A 22799-nucleotide genomic window follows, 5' to 3' on the forward strand; every position below is an offset into this window, starting at 1 on the left:
ACGACTTCAGATAAGCATATCTGCAGGAGATATAGCAGTCCCAGAAGGAAGCAGGTGAAGAGAAGGCTTTCTTCCAGTACCCCCCTCTCTTCGCCCCCTTTCCAGGGCAACACTTTTTGCAGGATTGTTTTTGTTTCTTTCACAATGTCACCTTAGTCCGTTATGGCTTTTTTGATCAGGCCTTTTGATTTTTTTTCATCCCTTTTTCTCATCTCAGCTAATTGACACCATAGAAACTTCCATTCACCCTGTCTTTAGTTTTGCTTTCCTATTGTTACTAGGTGAAATATCATTGTTTTTTGGTTTAGCTCTACCTTTGATTTTCGCTTTGGGCCCCTTTCATATTCAGAGCCCTCATGCAGGGTTAATGTCAATCCTTTGTGAAATGTTTGTCTTTCTTGCTGGATGTGGTTTTGTGCAGCACTCGAATTTTTTCATTGTATTCTAGAAACACTCAGTCGTGTGCGGAGCTCTTCAGTTGTTTTAATGTTGTTTGATAGTAGGGCGAAAGCTCTGAAATGCTTTACTGTAGAACTCACTTGCCACAGAGTTTTTGATTCTGGAATAAAATTTTAACTCATCTGATTTTGAGTATGCTTACTGAAGTACCTTTGCTAAAGGAGTTGGAGGTAAGTTTGTGACTGGGGACGCTTAGCAGAAAAACAAAACCATATCCAAACCTCAGCCTTTAGTAATAGCAAGGTAACCTGTGTTTTGTATCTAGGTATTATCCAAGGAGCTGTGGCCGTATAACTCAAGACCAAGGATCAAACAATTCAGTGGTTACTGTGTCTTTTTGAGCCTGCTTTCTGCCTTCTATCAGGCTTATTGAAGAGGTGTTGTAATTAATACTGGCCTGGTCTCAAATCAAATTATCATCTTCAACAAAAGAGTTCATTTTTAGCCTTTGAGTCCAAAGGACAAAAAAAACCCAAACAAACAAACAAAAAAAAACCCACAAAGAAACCAACCAAACAAAAACCCCCAAAACCTAAACAACAACAACAAACCCTCCCCCCCAAAAAAACCCCAAAACAAGAAACACATGAAGAGAAAGTAGGGGGAAGTAGAAGCTTTGTGATTGACTTAAATTTCTCCAGTAGACTGGAAATGGTTGTGTATGTATGCATAAATTACGGAAGGTTTACAGAATTTTTCTTTGGAGTTGTTCTTGGCAGGTAAGTAAAAGGACAAGTCTCTAAGAAGAACTGACTTCTTTATTTCTAGAGATCTTGAATTCAAACCAATTACTGCAAATTTTTATTCTTTCTACTTGATGATGTTTTTCTAGTTGTGTTACCATCTTACTCTGCTGTGTCTGGGAATATTTTGTTGAGGAGGACAACACAAAACCAAAGGGAAAAGGCAGCCATACACAGGGACATATCAGAGTAAGGCAAACATGTTCCATAGCATGTTCCATAGCTGCGAGAGTAGCAGCTGCACCTTGTGTACTGCTGCATTGTAGTTTGGGGTCTGAAATTTGAACTACTTTTCTTCTTAGTCCACGGAACTGCCCTCCTTCCTTTTCTAGTAGTGCAGACTCACAGAGTTTGTTAACTCTTATGTTTTGGTGAAAGCCTAAGAAACCTTTCTACCCAAAACAGGCTCGGGGGTTCTTCTCTTCAGTCAGATGTCAAGAGTCCTAGATATCTTGGAAGATGACTGTATGTGGAGGAATGATGAATATTGCAGACTGGATGGACAAGCTCCTCACAACAAACGACAGGTAGTATTGTATTGAAGTATTGTATTGAAGTCAAATACTGCTTGTAAAACATTTGGTTCAACTGATATGTTCTTTTCATGTAGTTAGGCTTCCATGAATGCATTCAACGATCCTGACAGCTCCAAATTTGTGTTCACGTTGCGTACACGAGCAGGAGGTCTTGGAATCAATCTGGCTACTGCTGATGTTGTAATTCTCTATGATTCAGACTGGAATCCACAAGTAGACCCCCAGGCTATGGTAGAATTCCAGATGGAAATTTTTGTTGTTTTCTTTTTTCTGTCTCACAGAACTTTGCCAGAAACATGTACTTCCAAAAGAAGTTGGTATTTTCCCATTGTAGCAAAGCAGTAGGATTTGTGAGAATGATTTTTGCTTGAAATGCAGCCTTCTGCTGTGTGGAACTATTAGTCTAGTGGGAAATGCTGGATATATGCTACACCTCTTAGTATTAATGAAAATAGCCTACATGATTAAAGGAAAATGAAATCAATCCAGGTTGTTAATGCCAAAAGTAGAACACTTGAAAGCTTTACTATTGCAGGGAGTGGAGGTGAATGTGTTTCCACTGTTTTTCCTGAGACCTTGAAAATGAGCTACAGAAAATGTGACTTTTCGAAACTTTTCAAGAACTGCTTTCATGGTGATGGTAACTGAAGGAGTTCCTTTGGGCAATTATCTTTAATTTTTTTAAAGTAGATTTGCATGCATCTCCATCCTTGAAACAAGTCAAGGACATTTGTGACCACCTAAGAAAGAAAAGCTGTTTATAAACTGCCAGGGTCTTTGTTTTTTGACAAATGAGGCCTTTCAGTGATAAGTCTTGGAAATGTCTTTAATTATTTCAGTGAATTGCTAAGGTCTCAAGTGTTCTGGCAAAAATGACTTCAAGAGAATGATGTAACTGGTGTCTACAAGTTTGAGTGGGATGGTTCCAGCTTCCACTACAAGTGTATGTTGAGAATACTGATTCTCGAAGTGGTTCATGTTTTGCTAGTCCTGAGAGGCAGAGTATTGTATTTGTCTTGAAAGGTTCATGGCACAACTGAAGGATTTTTAGAAAGGCAGCTTTTGATCGATGCAGAGATGATTTCTTCATGCTCTGATTTTACAGAAGGTTGCTTAAGGTCAGGAGCATCCAAGTCTTCTCCCCTGTGTGATTTAACAAAAAACCCCAAAAGATGCTATTTTAGCTATGACACATAGCTATGACTCATTGTCAATGTTATTGAAACCCACCCCCCCAAAATGTGCAGTGTAGATAAAAATGGTTTATCTTGGGTAGCCATGAATAGATGTAAAGATTTAAGTAACCTATGCTGTTCTGTTTTGTAAATTAGTGTGCTGGAAATACTGAAAATCTTAAGACTAATTATGTAGTCATGCTGGAAAACAAATACTGAATCTTTTGTTACTGTTTTGGGCAGGATCAAGCACACAGAATTGGCCAAACGAAGACTGTCTGGGTGTTCAGGTTTATTACAGTGGAGGAAAGGGTAGTGGAGCATGTGGAAGTGAAACTCCACCCAGATTCCACAGTCACCCAGCAAGACACTTTGTATCCAGGATGCAATTCTTTCCTTTTCCAGTTGTAAAGCATGGTGGAATCAGCCAGTAAGAACCAGTGGGAACGTTGCTTTTGCCTCAGCTGAACTCTGACGAGAGGGTGCAAAGGCATCATCCACTTGAAAATTTATATTGCTCCAGGAGTAAGCATTTTCTCACTAACCTTTTGCTTACCTCTCTAGTGATACATGCATAGAAGTGGATATAGTCAGATTTGTTTTTTTCAAGCACTCAGCTTCTCCTTTACACTGAGGAAATTAATGCCTTTCTTTTTTCTAACAGATGGAGAAAAGTAATGTAACCTTGGTTGACTTGCTTGGAATCAGTAGCATATAGCTTTTATGTGGAAATATAACAGGGAGAAAAATCATGTATTGCTCCTTCCATGCCATAAACTCTTTAGTTAGTTGCTATCCTCAAGCATTTTTATCTTTAGGAAGATTGGTGGGTCGAAACCTGAATAAGCTTGGAAAGGATGAAATGCTGCAAAGGATCAGATGATTTAGGGTAAAATAGAAATTACTAATGTAAAAGAACTAGAAGCTGGATAATAGTAATAATAATATTTTTGAGCTGATTTAGAGAGCCAGAGATTGGATAATGATTTACTAAGATATGCCAGCTGCAACCCATTTATTATTCACTTAATGAATTTGTGCCTACCTGGTATCAGGGAGGATGGAGAGAGGAGAGCCAAATAATTGAGAGAAACCACCAAGTGTAACCAAGCATCCTGCCCTTGGACCCCAGGACTGGTACGAGTTGGTTCTCAGGCTTGGACGTGGACCAAGAACCAAGGGAGCATGCGCAAGGGAACAGGGTGAACAGTTCATCGTGATGAAGAGTATGGATAATGTAGTAATCAATCATTTGGGACCCTTGCCCACAATTAATCTAGGACACTGCGCTTGCGCGGCCATATTTAAATGAACTTTGAACTCACTAGAATACGAAGCGGGGATAGATAATGAATATGTATAGGGGCTTTGTCTAACTTTATGCATATGTAATCTGTAACCTAATATAAACCTAGTGAAGTTCTGCTGAGGGTGTGCATGCCTTTGGAGGGGCTACCCCCCATGCACCCCAGTCGGAATAAACACATACCTACTTCATAACTATCTGAGTTGTGGAGTCAATTCCGTGCTTCACAGACATGGAGCGACATGTGTTTGCTTCAAAGGACAGTGAGATTACAGATGAAGATATTGATCAGTTTTTAGAAAGAGGGGCAAAGAAGGTGAGCAGGTTTCAAAAGGGCAAGCCCATGTATAGTTTTAAATGTGATGGCAAGGTAGCGTGTCTCTGGATGGTAACTTGGTTTTAAGCTGGAGAGAAAAGGGGTTTTGCTGTGGAGGGTTTTCATGTTGCTCAATTGTGTTTGTTTTTTTCTGATGTTGTCAATATGATGTTTTGTAGTCAAGTAGCTTCTAGAGGCTTCTCTTCTTTTTGGCGATGGGATGTTTTACAATGAAGTACCTTTCAGAGTGGCTCCTTTCTGGGAATAAAGTGTTTCATACTGACGTGCCTTCCAAAATGGCTCTCATTCTATCTGGGAATGAGATATTAAATAATGAAGTACTATCCAAATGGCTACTGTTCTTTTCTGTACCCCCCGTCCAAGACTGAGGGAATGAATGGAAAACTTTTAAAGATGGGTGAAAGCTCCCTTAGGAATTTTACTATAGATACTGACTTTAGAGCGTATAATTCTGAAGGGGAATACTACAGAGAAAAACAGAAGGTAATGTTTGAAGTTTCTTTTGGAGGAATGCACTAAATTGCATGTTTTAACCATACTTACTTAAGATGTGTTGGGTAAAATACAGTTTCATCTATGATAATAGTTTAAATAAAAGCAGTTATAACACTTAAAATGAAGTAGAGGTAGATCTAATTTTATATAAAACTTGTAACAGGTCTGATGATTTTGCAAGGCTTAATTTTTGGGTTTTGGGCTGGTGGGTTTTGTTTTTTATGGCTGGCATTTACAGAGTGGATTGAACCACCTAAACAAGAAAGAAAAGCCAATTGTGCTGTGGATGCTTATTTCACAGAGGCTCTTTGAGTCAGTAAACCAAAAGCACCCAAGGTAGGTTTAGTAACAAAAAGAAAGAAATTGTTTAAATATGCATGGTAAATGGCTAAAGCTGCAGGCAACAAATGGGTCTTTAGTCATAAAAACTGCTCTGTTCGCTTTTATAAAGTGGTGAGACTATTTAAATTCAGTACAACTTTCCAGAGGACTTGAGACAAAGTGCTGTGAGAAAAAAAAGTAAGAACAGGGCAAAACTTGCTAAGCAGCTGTAAATTTTCCTTGCCTGTGGAAGATTTCCTTATTGATGGTGTGATTTCCTTATTTAAACATGTGTGACTTTTCCCCAGCCACCTCCTCCTCTTCCCAACAGACTTCTCTTCCACTTCTCTCATTGGTCTTTTGGAATTCTTCATGGTGGTTGTTGTCTCTCGCATGATGTGACTGTTTCTTTTTTTCCCCAAGTTACAACAGTGCATTTTTGTAACAACAAAGCTTTTTGTTTGCGCATAAACTTAAATCAGTTCCTACAAGAAAGGAGATTCTGTCTGTGAAAGGGGGTCAAAATCAAACTTTGTGTTTCAGGCTCTGTCTTGGTTTGAAAACAAACCAGTGGGAGATCACAAGTCAAGACTGAAATTAAAAAAAAATAAGTGAAATAATACAAGGAAAAGCACTGACAAAGTCAGATACAACCTAACACCCTGTTAGGGTGGTGGTAGCAGTCCAACTGAAGTAGTCCAGTTGAAGCAGTGATCCTGTGAAGGTCTAGTCTCCAGCTGAAGATCCAGTAGTAGCTCTGGTCCTCTGGGAACCCAGTAGACAGGGCTAGCTCAGGCAGTTCCAAGGCCAGGTTATATCCAGGTGGGAACACCTGGCTCCTCCCTCCTGGGCAGAGCATCTCACAATGGGATGAGATAAGTCCATGAGTCACACGGTGGGTCCCTGATGGCCCATTGCCTGTCATGCGGGGTGGGTCGTTAGCAAGTGATAATAGCTAACGGATGGCCCATTGCCTGTCATCCGGAGTGGGTGATAGCAGCTAATGGCCCACAGCTGGTGGTAATAGAATACTTAACTACATCAATATTGCAACCTAGGACAGGCTCCATGGCCTCCAAAACAGCCAAATGTACAGGACTTCCAGTTCTTTTCTCCTCGCCTGTTTGAACTATTGGGAAAACAGATTCTCTGCTACAGGAAAACAATTGGCAACAAGGTAACAGAAGAATTTCCTTGACTAGAGAGATGCAGCGCATCTCTCTTAAGAGGAAAGGCTGAGGGTTGAGGTTGTTCAGTCTGAAGAAGAGAAGGCTCTGGGGCGATCCAACTGCAGGCTTTCAGTACTTGAAGGGGGCTTAAAGGAAATCTGGAGAGGTACTTTTTACAAGGGAATGGCTTTAAACTGACAGAGGGAAGGTTTAGATGGGATATTGGGAAGAAATTCTTCACTGTGAGGGTGATGAGGCACTGGCACAGGTTGCCCAGAGAAGCTGTGGGTGCCCCATCCCTGGAATTGTTCAAGGCCAGGTTGGACAAAGCTTTGAGCAACCTGGTCTAAGTAGAAGATAACCCTGCCCATGATGGCAGGGGGCTGGAAATGAGGTGATCTTCGAGGTCCAGTCCCTTTTATGTGATTCTTTAAGTTCACACAATGGGAGAGTGTACTGCAACAGTGGGAGAATATGTACTTTTCCAGCCTTTCACAATAATTTAAATGGAATAAAATCACGTTAGGCTAAAGAAATTATTAGGTCATATTAACAGAAAAGTGACAATTAGCAAATATCTGTGAAAAATTAATTCAGTTTTACAAAATCCAAAACCTTTCAGGTACCTCGTAATCCTGATCTCCCAAATGCGGCCCAAGCACAAAAGTAAGAGCAGCTTAAGACTGATGAGTCCAAACCTCTGAATGATGAAGAACTAGAAGAAAAAGAGAAGCTTCTAAGCCAGGTATTGTTTGGTCTCCAGCGAGACTGAAATCAGCTAAAGCTTGTTTTGTGTTTTACAGTGTTGTGGAAACATTTTGTGGTCACTGATTCACATGTGCCACAGGTTAATGCAACTGCAAATTTGGTTCTGACTGAAAAGAATTTTAGCATTACGGCTGTCGTAAGTCTGGATATCTTGGAGGGATGTGCACCAAATTAGCACACTTGGATTCTCCCGAATCCTGGTCTGGCATTGACTGTAGACTGTGATGTCTTTCCTTGGCTGTGGGACCTTGCAGACTGGCTGCAGAGCTAGGTGTGCCGCATTTCACGTTATTTAATGTGTATCTTCTGCCTTGGTTTCACACCCATATGGAGGTGAACCCTGGAGTCTGAATGGTCAGTTTTCCTAAGCTCCATCTGGTAGTGGATAGTGCCCCTCTCTAAAAGAGGCTATGAGCTGAATAGGTATATAATTAGGAAGCATGTATATTTAAATAATTTAAAACAGGTTAATGTCAGATACGCCTCATTTGGTTATTGTACATACATGCTGTATTTTGGCAGGGGATTGGAATTACAGGACAGGATTTATTGCTTGCATAGGAATGAGCTGGAACAGCCCACTGTGGAGACACCAGAATCACAGAGGTCATGAACCAGTACAGTGCAGTAAGCTGTGGCTAAATCACAATGTGGCTGTCAGCGCTTGCTAATTCCAGCCACTTGTAAGTTATTGAAATGAATGAAAATATGAAATGAACCTACTTTGGCAGCTTAAAACTTCATCAGTGCTACTTGTGTTCCTGATGAGTATCATCACCACAAGATTACTTTAGTCCTTCTGAGGGAGAGTGACCTGGTACAATGGCTGAGGGAGTCTGTGAGGCACTTTGGGGGCCTTTATGACAAAACAAGAGCCATTATACACACTGCTTGCTTCACTTGAGCATTTTTTTTCTTAGAAAGGGATCCCTTGCAGAGAATATCAGAAGGAGGGATTAATTTATCAGCTGAAAACTTATCAGAAATTACTAGGTACCTAGAGAATTTGTGATTATCACTATGCAGTATTCAAATGGAGAGACTACAGGGACTGCAGTATAAAATGAGTTTTTCTATTAAATTACACTGCAGAGAAAGAAAAGGTTTAGCACTGTTGGAATGACAGAAGTGTTACAGGCAATTTAAAGAAACCCGTTGAATCAAATTTGTAGACGGACAAATCCTGAGCCTCTGTGCAATGTTTCCTCTTGACTGCTGTAGAGGGCTTCACTAAGTGGAATAAGAGAGACTTCTTCCAGTTCACCAAAGCCAATGAGAAGTGGCTCCAAGAGCAGGACACATTAAACATGATGGAATATACAGTAACCACTGCGTTTTGTAACCTGAGTCCACTTGGCTACTTACCTCTCATGTCTCAGAACCGTTTCCACTGTAGCATAGCTACAAGGTCTCAGCACTATATTTTTAAAGGTATAGAACAGCTTGCAAATGCGAAAAATTCTTATTTAAACACCTAATTGTCTTTTAGGCACTTGTTTATCTTTGGCCACTCAGTTGGCCTCTTGCTTCTCTCAGTAAAACTCTATTGCTGTTACATCAGTTTCTAGCAGAAGAGAATTTTCCTATGAGGAGGAGACTGACACATAAAAATCTTGCTGGCCTGTATTGCACCTTATTTAAACTGAAGATTCCTGTATCTACCCCCTCCAAAATAGCATTTGCAATACTGCAGCATACGATACTAGGAAGGGAAGGCTCCTTATCAGCTAAAAGCATGTCTGTTGGTACACAGCACAAAGGTCTGGTAACAGGAAAGAACAGCTAACATCATTTTTGAAGGTAAACCCCCTGACTTCTACAATGCATAAAAGGAAAGTAGCCAATTTTTCTTTTCTTAGCTGTGTTCTGGGAAAGACGCAATGAACTCCAAGACATAGGGAAGATGACGGCTCAGCTTGAAAGAGGAGAAGCCAGAATTCAGAGACGAATAAGCAAAAAAAAGACTCTCGATACCAAAGTGAGTTTGCACCAGAAAGTTGCTTTGAAGCCAGAATGTGTCCAGAATGCTTGTTTCTGCTTCAGCAAGTGTCTGGTTGCACTTGCACTGAGGGGCATAAGGTGCAGCGAGAAGGAGAGAAAAGCAGCTTGCCACAGCTTCAGGCATGCAGATCTCAAGCAGCTGGAGCTGCCCCAGAAGGAAGCCGGCAAAATGAAGGCATTCTTCCAGTATCCCCTTCTGTTCGCAACCTTGCCCTGCTGCAGAGAGCCGTTTGTGGCTTTCTCTCCCAAAAGAGCGCTTTTATGCTGGACAAGCTCTCCTTGTCTGTGGCTGTGCGCAGAAAGTGAACAAACGAACGGCACAGCACGCTGCTGCAATGTTCCATTAGAATTTTGCCAAAGTGCACCAGAAAGCTGCTTTGCAGGTAGAATGTGTCCAGAACGCTTATTTCTGTTTCAGCAAATATCTGGCAGCGCTTGCACTACGGGGTGCAAGGTTCCAAGAGAGGCAGCAAGAGCAAGGGAAAAGCAGCTTGCCCCAGCTTCAAGGCACGCAGATCTCGAGCAGCTGGAGCTGCCCCAGGAGGAAGCAGGCGAAGAGAATGCATTCTTCACATCTGCCCACCTTTTCAGCCTTGTACTACTACTCTCTTCTGCACGGCAAGCATGCGAACAGATGGGTGTACTTTAAGGACGCCTTCTCTTTGCATGCTTCCTTCTGTCGTAGCTTGAAGTGCTTGAATTCTGCAGAATTCCCACTGAAGCAGTGGGAAAATATTTCTCTCTCTGTCTCTCTCTTCCTCCCTCTCTCTCTGCACCTTGTGCCCCGCAGTGCAAGTGCTGCAAGAGCCTTGTTGAAAAGAAACAAGCATTTTGGGCTCCTTCTGTCTGCAAACAAGCCTTCTTCTTTGGTAACGTTATCAAGAAGCACTCAAATATGGGGCTTGTATAGCTTATTTCTTCGCCGTCTTGGTGCCAGAGAGCTTCTTCATCTGTAAGGCGTTGTTTGTGGGCGAGAAAGAGGAGAACTTTTCTTTGCAGTCTTGCAAGGCTGTTAACAGGAGGGGTACCTGAAGAACGCCTTCTCTTTACATGCTTTTTTCTCTGGCAGCTTGAAGTGCTTGAGTTCTGCAAGCATGAAGCTGTGGCAAGGTGCTTTTCTCTTTTTCTCCTTCCATTCTCTCAGCTGTCTGTGCCCCGCTGTGTATATGCTGTGAGACGCTTTTTGAAGCAGTTACAGCAGTCTGTGCCGACTCTGCTTGCGAATGAACTTTCGGGTGCACTTATTCTACGTTCCACAAGGGGCTCACAAGCACAGCACTTTTCATCTTTTTTCTTCACATTGTGCCATCTGGATTGTTAGTATTGCGCTACCTTTTTCTTTCTGTGAGGCCAAAACTCATAATCAAGCTGAGTGGGTCAAGAATGTTCATGCTTTTTCAAGAAGTACCTCGCATCCCTTGCACTTTTTCCCACAACACAGAGAGGGAGAAGCAGTTTCTCAGAGCCCTAGGCTGGCTGAGTCCATGCCCCCAGAGCTCCCACAGAAGGAAGCAGCAAATCAGAAGGCACTCCTCAAGAACCCCCTTCTCTTAGCAGCCTTGATAGCGCCCACAACACACTGCTCCTCCATGCCTGCCTTCCTTCAAAGAGAGACCTGCCATTCCGATTTGCTCTCTCTTGGCTCACTTGCCAACATCAGGCAGCTGCTCACATCTAAAAGGGTCTAGAAGGAGAATCCAGTTCTGGGTTGCACCTTCTCTTGACACATATAAGCCACATCCACAACTCACCGCTGCAATCTCTTCTTCCATTCTCCGCTGCATCTCCAACTGTGTTCTCCTGATATTGGAGTCCAATGCTAAGTGCACTTGTTTCCACAGAGGGCTTCAAGAGGAAGAGGTACTGGCATGAGCACCTGGCATTGAACTCACCCTTACAACTACTCACCTGAATTCAGCTTGCAAGTGAGTGGCAGCCAAGCTCCACTTGCTTTGCAGCCCGGATTCTGTGCACACAAGCAAGCATGCACCTGCTCTGCAGCTTCGTTCTTCACCTTTGGCAACAGCACAGACTTTCCTTCTCCCTGCCGGGCTGCGAATAGCCATGCCCACTTCTCTTTAGCATAGAACACCATGCTGGCACAGAAGCTTGTCACAGAATGGTTACAGAATCTCGGCCATGACTCTCGGGAAGTCCTGAATATTGTGCGAGCAGAACCAGGAGCAGCCTAAGTAGGCCTTTCAGGCCAACTAGGCCGCAGTAGCAAGACAAATGTAAGTTGTGCAGACAGGATAAGAGCAAGTTATGCAGACAGGACAGGAGCCCAAGGACAGACCTTGGGGCTTTTGTGGGCGTAAACCATGGAAAGTACCGGTGGGAACTTGGAGTTGAAAGGAATGCAGAGTATCCTAAAATAGCAACAGTGGAATGCGAATTGTATCTTTTGTATTTAGCCAATGAAGTAGTGCCTAAGCAATTGTAACAATATATAAACCACGCTCACAGTAAAATAAATGGAAAAAGCCTGGTCATCACTCATATTGGGTCTGTGATCTCGTCTTTCCCCTCGTTGCAGAAGCTCTCTGGTGCACAGGCAGCGAAGATAGAAGCTGTGGAGCCCCATGCTTGTGTAAGCAGTGTAGAGCGTTCCTCAAGTACCCCCTTCTCTTAGCAGCCTTGAATGCTCAGCCCTTGAGCTCCCATCACCCAAGCTGGAGAGAGAGAAGCTCTTCCCCACACCTTGAGGCTGGCAGAGTCCCTTCTTACTTCACCAAGTAATCTGCAGCCCTTGCACTCTGTCACACAACCTGAAGAGAGAAAGAGAAGCCCTTCCCCACACCTTCAGGCTGGCTGAGTCCAAGCATCCAGAACTCCCACAGAAGGAAGCATTAAAGCAGAAGGCATTCCTCAAGTACCCCCTTCCCATAGCAGTCTTGAAAGCACACACAACACACTGCCCCTCCATGCCTGCCTTCCTTCCTTCCTTCCTTCCTTCCTTCCTTCCTTCCTTCCTTCCTTCCTTCCTTCCTTCCCTCCTAGAGAGATGTGTCACCCTGTTTTGAACTCTTGCTCACTTGCCAATGTCTGGCAGCTGCTCACATCTAAAAGGGTCTAGAAGAAAAAGCCAGTGCTGTGCTGCACCTTCTGCCTGCCACATGTAAGCCACATCCACAACTCACCACTACAGTCTCTTCTTCCCTTTTCTGCCACATCTCCCATTGTGTCCTCCTGATCATGGAGTCTAATGCTAAGTGTACTTGTTTCCACAGAGGGCTGCAAGAGGAAGAGGTACTAGAGCATGAGCAGCTGGCATTGACTTCACCCCTTAGAGCTGCTCACTTGAATTCAGTACGCAAGCGAGCAGCAGCCAAGCTCCACTTGCTTTGCAGCCTGGTTGCTGTGCATGCAAGCAAGCACACACCTGCTCTGCGGCGTCATTCTTCACCTTTGGCAACAGCATGTACTTTCGTTCTCCTGCACTGCAAATAGTTGTCTGCTTCTCTCTAGCTCAGAAATAACACCGTGCTGGCACAGAAGCTGCCCAGCATGCAAGCGGTGAAAAAAGAAGCCGCGGAGCCCCATGCTTGTGTGAGCAGTGTAGAGCATTGCCAAAGTGCAGCTGAAAGCTCATTCCTAAGCCCAGTCAGCCAAGCATGCCTTTGCTGCCCCAATGCTAGCCTGCACCTTCCACTTGCAACCAGTAAAGCACACTGAACACACTGTCCTGTAGTTTCTTTTCTCAGCAGTTGTATCACATTCAATCATGTTTACGCCACATAGATTCCAGCTAGAGTGCACATAGGATAATAAAAGCCAGAACAGTAGGCTTTTGCTGACTTTGCCCTTTACCATTGCTAACTTGCCCTGAGACCACATTCAGGTGGCATTCATGGCTTTCTGCCATCTGTTACTGACACTTCTTTTCCATAAGAAGACAGCATGTAGCCCCAGCATTTCAGAAACAGATGAGAGGCTGCCCATGGGACGTAAAGGCCAGCAAGATTTTTCTGTCGTGCAAATTTAGTCTGGGAGTAATCATTGGATATATTCAATTTTGGGGCTGAAATTAAAATTATGACAACGGTTTCAATGGAAGAGAATGGCAATTTTTTTCCTAAAGGAATTTAAATAAGTAGTTCAAATGATTCAGGTGAAGTTGAGAGGCTGCCCAGAGAAGGTAAATTCCAAGAGGACCTGTCAGCCCTAGCAGCTTTTGTTTGAGAGGAATCTTTGGATATAGTGCATTTTGGTGGTGGAATCCAAACTTTGGCCATGGGGAGGTAGATGAAAAGGACAGTTCTTTTCCCAGGGTGGAAAGCCTGCCACTCCTGTGTTTCAGATGCACATGAGAGACAGTCCCCAGGATGCCAAGACCAGCCAGAGCTGTAGGTTCTGGAAGCTTTCACCTGGGAGCAATCCTTGGATATATGAAATTTTGGAGAAGGAATCCAAATTTCGGCCATGGAAGCCTCAACCAGACAGAAGTTTCTCTCTCAATGCAGGAGATTGGAGTGCTCCAGTGTTTTGAGATGAATTGAGAGGTGTCCCGCAGGAAGTCAAGGCCAGTCAGGTTTGTAATTTCTGTCAGCTTTTGTCTGGTAGCAATCCTTGGATATATGGAATTTTGGAGGTGGAATCCCAGTTTCAGCCATGGATGCCTGGACAGAAAAGACAGTTCTTACCCATGGGTAAAGCCTGGCATCCCAGTGTTTCCAAAGCAGAGAAGTGGCAGCCATTGGGAGGCCAAGGCTAGTTGGATCTATCCATCTTTCTTCTTGGAGCAATCTTTGAATGTATGGAAATTTGGAGACAGAATCCCAATTTTGTCCATTGGTGGCCAAACGAGAGATATGTTTGTTTCTTTCAAAGAGAAAAGCCCAGTATCCCAGTGTTTCAGTGGCAGAAAAGAGGTGGCCCTCAGAAGGCCAAGGCCAGCCAGACATGTGGGCCCTGGCAGTTTTCATCAGGGAGCAATTCTTGAATATATGGAATTTTGAAGGAAGAATACTAATTTTGGCCACAGGTGCCTGGATGAGAATGACGATTCTTTCCTGCAGGGAGGAAAGCCATGCACCTTACTGTTTCAAGGCTGTAGGACACACAGCCCTTGTGAAGTCAAAGCCAGCCAGATCTGTTGTTCCTGGCAGATTTTGTCCATATATCCTTAGATATATAGAATTTTTGTGGTGGAAACCATATTTTGGCCATGGGTGCCTAAACCAGGAAGACTGTTCTTTCTACCAGGGAAGAAAGGTCAGCACACCTTTTTTTCAGCGGCAGAGGACATGTGGCTCCAGGAGCCCAAGGCAAGACAGGCTTGTGTGTCCTGGCAACTTTCATCTAGGAGCAATTCTTGGATATGGAAAATTTCTTTTGGAGGTGAAAGCCCAATTCTGTCCACAGGTGCCTGGATCAGAACGACAGTTCTTACCCCTAGGGATGGAAGCCTGGTACCCCAGCGTTTCTGGACAGAGGAGAGGCAGCTTCTGGAAGGTCAAGGCTAGCCAAACCTCTAGGTCCCAGCATATTTCTTCAGTGAAATTCTTTGGAAGGTGGAATCCCAATTTCTGCCATGGGCTTCTGGAAAAGGAGGACCTTCCTTTCCCCCAGAGTGGGAAGCCTGGTGCCCCAGTGTTTCAGGGTAAATTAGAGACAGACAACCAGAGGCCACGGCCAGCCAGAGATGTCAATTCTGGCAGCTTTCATCTCAGAGCCATTGTTGGATATACTGCATTTTGGAGACAAAATCCATAAAAGAGCAACATTGTTCTTTGCCAAATGAAGAAAAGCCCAGCACCCTACAGTTTCAGAGGCAGAGGACAGGTGGCTCCTGGGTGTCCAAGGCCAGCCAGATCCCTCTGTCATGTCAGACATCCTTGGATATAGTTAACTTGGATATAGTTAATTTGCAAGGCAGAATCCAAATTTTGGGCATGGGCGCCAGAATGTGCAGGATGGTTTTTTTGCCCAAGGGAGGAGCACACGGCACCCCAGTGTTTCAGGAAAAGATGAGGGGCAGCCCTGGAAAGCCAAGGCTAGCCAGAGCTGTCGGTCCTGGCAGCTTTAGTCCAGGGGACATCCTTTGGTTATATGGAATTTTGGAGGTGGAATCCAAATTTTGCCCATGAGAGCTAGGACCAGAAGGAGGGTTTGCTCCCCAGTGAAGAAAGTCCAGGTCCCCAGGGTTTTGGGGGCAGAAGAGAGGTGGACTCAGGGAGGACAAATCATCCAGACCTTCCATTCCTGGCAGCTTTCATCTGGGAGCAATTCTTGGTCTTCAAAAAATGAAACATTGCCTCCAATCTGTGGTATCATTGTGGCCAGTGCTTCTTTCCATTGGGTCTGCAGGAAAACTTTAAAAAAAAGAGAGAAAAAAGGTTGGAAATTAATTGTTCCTCATTTCTCCTACAGTATATTTTTTATAGCTTTTATTAATTCACAGACATCAGTATTTCTAAAACAATGTTAGGACTCGTTCCTTCATCATGTTCTCGTGAACTTTCTTGTTATCTCCCCTATCATAACTCCAGCATAATCAGTTGCAGTGCGTGCAAGTCTCAGTGCAATCCTCTACATTTGGCTTTTATTGCTTTGAGTGTAATCTAATATAAATAAATATGTTCATTTGCCCTTCATGTAATTAGCCTCAGAGATTAAAAGTTGCAAGTAATTTTATACTTACTGTAAGTAAATACATTTAAGAGTATGATTTCCAAGCTGCTGAATCTGAAATACTAGGACCTGAAATTTGATAACAAATGCATGATTCATATCCTTGTCTGCACTAGAAGAAAGATTTGTGTTATTTCGTATCAGTATGACGCCCAAAGATGCTACAGGCTTCTGGCATCATAACGCTCTGGGAAAGTGTTTCTTCTGGCTGTTCAGTCACAAAAATGTCACAAACAATGCTGCATTTGGTATTTGATTCCTTCCTTCAGCAATGAAGGATGTAAATTTTTTTTTGCTTAGAGATGGCCAGGCATGTGAACTGCTCAAGAAAACCAGATATTACGTAGCATGTAAGAAGTCTGTCACCCACTCTTGAGCTGCTGGCTTGGAAGTCTTTCTGGCATCTTGATGCCATCACACCTGAGCTGTGTTTTCAGTACTACTCAAGAGTCCCAAGCATTAGGGATGTACTCCCAGTGTAAAGGAAGAGGAAAAAGGGCAGCTGCTAAATATAGCTGACCCTCTCTCTCCTGCTACCTGTATTCTAGTCCCAGAAATTTGCCTGGCCTGGGATGACTAATACGGCAAAAGAAAGGTCTTCATTCTGGTTCAGATTCTGCAGGAATACTGCAGCTGAACAAACAAAGCAAACATTTTGAATATAGTTGACTTTACAAAATTGTGATTCTCTTCCTCCCAGTCATGCTTTGATGAAAATTATGAAAAAGCTGACAAAAAATGTCTACAGTGCCACTAATGCTTCTGGCCCATGCTCTGCTCCCATTCTGTTCTTCATCAGATACTGAAAATCAAATCCTGTGCTCAGATTGTAATCTGGCTCAATGTGCAGGAAAGGGTTAGTTTAATTTCTATTAAAAATCTTGATGGTAGCACTATATTCCAGATTTCATGTCTCTGTATTTTGTATTTTTCAGTGCACTTGACTAGGCTCTGCCCTTGTTAAAACACAGAGCTGAATATTCAGGGGAACAAGAGGCTGTGATGCCTTAAGTTACTGAATACGCTCCAGTTCAAGTCAAAGTAGACACTTTTGTTTGCTATTTGGGTCACATAAGGCAGAACATTTTGTTTTAATTATCACTCTCACACCAGGCTGGTGCATCTACAGTATCTTTATTACTTGCTTACAGGGGCTGCTAACTGTTCTTAAATGTTGCTGTGTTTTGAAAGAAATATTTGTCTGTGAGATGAAAGGGCCTGGAAAAGATTTCCTTTCAAAGTAAGGGAAGCTAACATTTTAAAATATTTTTGTTATTTTAGTTACAGAGAACAACCACACAAGGATTGACACTGTACTTTCCCAGTGTCCTGCTGCTTTTTCAGTATGACAGCCACTTAGTAAGGACTGTCTCGGGTTCGTACAGTGAAATGAGTTTTTAAGAAAAGATATATTGTGATTATTTTTAGGTTCATTAGGTGAGATGTACCTTTGAGGAGTAGGAAAAACTTAACTGAAGCAGAGTCTTCCATGGAAACAGTAGTAAGGTTCCCATGGGGTGCATTGCAATAAGAAAATGTCAGATCACTTTATTCCTGTCTGTCCTTATTCAGCTAAGGTAGTTGATTTAGCAGTTTATATGTAAAGCTTGTAGGCCTGGTATGGTTTTATGCCTTCATAATTGTCTTGGGGCGATCTATAATGATAAATGTACCTCATTATCACCTGCGTCCATAGATTGCTACTGCATCTTTAACATTACACAGCCAGGAATTTTGCAGGAGGTGGAATTTTTGCCTCAGTGAGCACATCTTTTAAGACCTGCCCCAGCAGTCCTTCTTGATCCTCATGGTGTGGCGTCGGAGATGCAGTGTGAACAGAAGCGGCAGCAAAAGCCGTTTCCAGCACCAGTCTCACTCTCTTCTCCTTCCCACTGTTTTGGGAAGCCAGTGGCATCTAGCTGAGAGACAAGGGCAGAGACACCTGTTCCATTTCAAGGCGCTGTTAGCTGCAGCCGGCTGAGAGAATCCAGCCCTGCTGCCCGCTTTTGACTGCCTCTGCATCTAGGAAAACGAATCAGTCTCCGTGGGTTCTCCAGCCCTTGGGTCCAAAGAGCTCCAGTTGGAGCTCCAGCCATCAGGAAATAAGCAGAGTGAGAGATAAGAGAATGGAGGAGGGAGTGGTTGGGAAAAGACTGACACTGTTATTTCCCTTCATCCTTTGACCCACGTGGTCGAAATCCAAGGCACCATCTTGGGGAGTCCGCAGGATTGAGCAGTCTGTATCTGGTGGTTGTTTGCTATTGTTTCCTGACCATTGCTGTTCTGCTTGCTAGTAAAGGATTCTTTTTTCCATTTTATCTACTTGTATTCATTCCTTATTTGCTACTGTAAGGGAGATAACCCAGAAGTTTTCTCCTTTAAATTGACTTAAATCAAGACAATGTAGAAAACACCATGCAGGGCATTCTTCCTGCCACGGCTGTTCCAAAGCCTTCCCAGCCGCAGCTGCACCACATCTTAAAATATAACCTAAAGATCACCAGTGTTTCAGCTGAACTGATGTCTGCAAGTTATGTCTTTTCAGAGTCTCAGCAGCTGCCCCTCAAGGATGGGGCCCAGAGCAAGAAGTCACTGCCCACCTGTAGCACCCTCATTGCAAAGGACTCCTTCTGGATCAGCCTGAGGTGTGCGTTCGCTGCCTGAAGACCCAGGGAGATGGTGGGTGGTGTAGGAATTGCAGGTGGTTGATAAAGTATTTAGAAATGTATTGTAAATTGATTGAACACAGAGAAGCAAAGTGAATCAAGTAGACAGCTTGGCATTTTTCTTTTTTAGCATATCAGTCCTAGATTCCTAAATGGTTACGTTACAAACAAGCCCAAGTTTGACCCTAGGATGGCTAGGCCCATGAGCTCTTCTCCCAAGGCATCAGCTGTGGATGAGTTCCTTTTAAATGCACCCAGAGGCACATTTTATAGGGACAAACCATCAGGGCTCTGGCACTCTTTTCCTTTGATGACTGGGTTCTCCACTCTTTAGTTATCCCAGTAGTCCCACTGATGGATCAGGGCTTTAAACATTTTGCTTCAGGTAAATGTTCACTGGCCACCTGAAAGATGCATTAAAATGACTAATGTGTGCCCTTCTCTTCATGTCTTAAGGGTAGCAGTGCATAATGTTATCAAGGGTCTCATTGAGAGTATCTTATTCACAGGAATTTGTAATATTAAGTAAAGTTTTAACTTTGATGGAGTTGCACGATTAATACGTAGTGGAATTTTATAAGCACTTTATCAGCTCATATACGGGAGGATGAGATGGCCTTTTTACACCCAGGTCAACATTTTTGACTTGCTATTTCCCATGTTTTTGTGTTACTCACTGGCCTTGCGAGCACAAGTAATGTACAGAGTATTCAACTGTGAACAACAAATGACTTGTCAACAGTTTCAGCAGGAGAGTGGCATTTCTGGCAGATAGTTTGCTTCTTTCACTCTACAATATCTAAAACTGTTCAGCTTGGCAGGTTAATATTTTCAGTCACAAACAAAAGAGTAGGGAGAAAAAAGTTCAGTCATGGTAGTAGGCAATGTGTTTGGGGCCATAGGAAGCCTTGCATTTCTTTAATTTTATGGCTTTTTAATCCTTTACTGCAGGACTCAAGGCAAGCAGGGAATATCAAAAGTTGTATTTTGTTTACTTATCGTAAATTTTAACAATAAGCATGTGGAATGTGCACAGAGCATCATGTTGCTTCAGAAAGTCCTGTATTGGGTGTAGCAGCTGAGCAGAAGGCTCACCTGGCAGCTGGAGTCATGAGAATGGGGTTGGGCAGATTAGTTCATTTCTAAGATCAGGCACAAAAAAATGTCACCTTTTGAAAGGAATAAGGGAGTGTCTTTACAAACAAATGACTGGTAAAGATAAGACCTGAGTCTGCTGGTAAGATAACATTGATACTGTGAGATAGAAGAAACAATGGGTAGGATTTCCATAGGAATTTTCCTAATTTGACTTACCCAAGATGGTGTTAAAGAACTACAAGAACAGAGACACAAGAAGAAGAAAAGGGGAATGTGTATTGGGGTTGTCTGTATTAGGGGGAAATGTATATTAATTAGGTGTTCCAGGAAGCCTGTACCTCTCGAGTACCTCAGCCAATGGGGAAAGAGAGAGCGGAACTGCAGCCGGGAATTAGGATAAAAGAGGCTGCATCCTCTATCAATTTGAGAGACCCCATGGGAAATGCCCATGACCTCTTCTTTTATTCATGAATAAAGTTACAGGACTCCTCTGTCTCCTTTTTGGACATATACCTCTGGCGTTTGTGGATTAATTTTCCTAACATCTTTTAACCTTCCTTTCCTTTCCTCCTTTTTCAGGAAAGAATAAGAAAGAAAATAGAAGGAGGCAGAGAAAAAAGATAATTCTTTTTTTTTATTTATTGCTCACTGTACCAGATGGAAGAGGGTAGGCATCAGAAGAACATACTTGCTATGCTTTTCTGTATTTACAGAATGTAGTGCACGTGATTTTCACCCTAATTTGTGTGACATGAATAAATGCAGCTGGGACAAACAATTGGAAGACCTATTCTGTACTGCTATTCCTTCTCAGGACCACACTCAAGTACACATAGCCCTCTTTTTGCACGGAGGCCTTCCTCTTCCATAATTTGTGACTACGTGAAATATGTTGCTTTTTTTTTTCCTTAATTGTATGAACAAGAGCTTTTTTTTCCAGAGATTTGATGTTTGGATAGTGGAAACAGAAAACCAGAAGATGATTAAAAATAATGTTATATTTATTTTTATTTTTAAACTTCCACTTTCTTGTGGAGGCAATATTTGTGACACCTGAGTAAGTGTGCTGGCAAAAGCAAGAAATGCCCAATGATTCAGAATTCTAGTTTATTGCCCCTAGCCTGACTTTCCAAGTGCTACCTACTTTTCAGATACAATCTATATGAAAGGACTGTAGGACTAAATTGTAAGCTATGTGTTGTAAGTCCTGTTATTTCAAATAGAAATCTATGCAGGGAAATTGTGGCAAAACAGAATTATGTGGGAGGCTTTCTCCCTGTCAGTGCTAGAGAGGGTAGTAATTAAAAGCCAGTGTATTATTTTGAATGGCCTGGTTCTAGTAGCAGGTGGGCTTATAGAGGTGCCCTCTGTGAGAAGCTGCTAGAAGTTTCTTCCATGTCCAGCAGAGCCAATCCCTGGTGGCTCCAAAGATGGATGTGCCACTGGCCAAGGCTGGACCCATTGGAAATTATGGTAATGCCTCTGTGATAACACACTTAAGAAAGAAAAACAAAAGTTGTCGTGCAATTGTAATTTCTGCCAGAGAAGAGCAGAGTGAGAAAATACAAGAAGAACAGCTCTGCAGACACCAAGGTCAGTGGAGAAGGAGGGGGAGGAGGTGCTCCAGGCACCAGTGAGATTCATCTGCAGGCTGTGAAGATGACCATGGTGAAGCAGCTGCCCCCCTGTAGCCCATGAGATCCAAAGGGATGCAGAGATCAACCTGCAACCTGTGGAGGACTCGCTGCCAGAGCAAGTAGATGCCTGAGAGAAGGCTGTGACTCCATGGGAGATAGGTGGAGAGAGGGGCCTTGCTCCCAAGCTTGAGCAGCCTGTCCTTGAAGGACTCTATCCTGTGGAAGAGTGACCCATGCTGCAGAAGTTTTGGGAGGATTGTTACCCATGGGATGGACTCACTTTGCAGCAGGTTGCAGAGAGCTGTTGCTCTTGAGAGGAACTCATATAAGAGAAGTTCACGGAGAACTGTTTCCCATGGGAGGGACCCCATGGTGCAGCTTGGGAATGACTCCTCTCCCTGAGCAGTGGGAGAAGCCATGGGTGATGAACTGGCCATATACCCCATTCCCTGCCTCCTTGCCTCTCTGGAAGGAGGGAGGTGTGTGGTGAAGGTGTTTTGAAGGGTTTATTTTTACTTTTCATTATTCTGCTCTGATTTTGTTAGTACTAAACAATTCATATCTCTAAGTTTTGCCTGTGACAGCATTTGATGAGTGGTATCTCCTGGTCCTTATCTCCACCCATGGACCCATTGTTATATTTTCTCTCCTCTGTCCAGATGGGGAAGGGAGTGAATGAATGGCTTTTGTGGTTGCCTAGCATTGGGCCAGTGTCAATCTAGGACTGCCAGGTTGAACCACATGGATTCTCCAGGCATAAACCCCCTGCTCCAAGCTCATGGCTGACACTAAGGGAAGTGCTGGCCTTCATTTTCCAGTTATTGACTTCCTGAGCAGTAGCTAATGCTGACTCATAGGAAATCTAGTGCCCCATCAAACACTGAGTTTTCTCCTGTGAATACTGCACCCTGTTTCTGGCCTCAACAAGAAGTTCTTCCTTTCTCCCATCCTCCCCAAACCTTCTACAGTGTAGTCCCAGACTCCTTCCATGCCAGCGCTTCCTCTCCTTCATCTCTAGCCTTCTTCTTTGCGGGTCATTAGCGGGTGTTGCTGGCACCAGAGAGGGTATTGCTGAGAGCACAGGACAAACACTTGTTCAATCTCCAAGCTGAATTCAGGGGTGTCATGCTGAATGAACTACCCTAGGGCATAATCCACAGTAGATGGAATGAACAGAAGACTAACAACTGCCATATGCTCTGATGAGCAATATGCATGGACGTTTCCAAATGCACATATTTTGGCCAAACTTGAGTAAGACTTTGCAGGCGACAACCCATAGTGTGTGAATCCTTCTGAACCTCTGAACTTGTAGCTCCAAAAGCGCTAGAACTATCACAGGCAGTATTCTACAGGAAAATTTTAGTTTAAACCAGGCAACATCTTGGCTCTGAATCTCCTTACAAATAACTGAGTGATTCTAAATGATCAGGTGTGGGGGACAAGTAGACAGTA

The 22799-nt window shown here is 43.3% G+C and overlaps 1 pseudogene; it reads left to right on the forward strand.

The window, feature by feature from the left end:
- Positions 1-1585: 1585 nt before the first annotated feature.
- Positions 1586-10220, forward strand: LOC146445449 (SWI/SNF-related matrix-associated actin-dependent regulator of chromatin subfamily A member 5-like; annotated as a pseudogene).
- Positions 10221-22799: the final 12579 nt, after the last annotated feature.

This window comes from Lichenostomus cassidix, chromosome 1 (genome assembly GCF_008360975.1).
Source record: "Lichenostomus cassidix isolate B80296 chromosome 1, HeHo_3.0, whole genome shotgun sequence".
NCBI classification, from domain to species: domain Eukaryota; kingdom Metazoa; phylum Chordata; class Aves; order Passeriformes; family Meliphagidae; genus Lichenostomus; species Lichenostomus cassidix.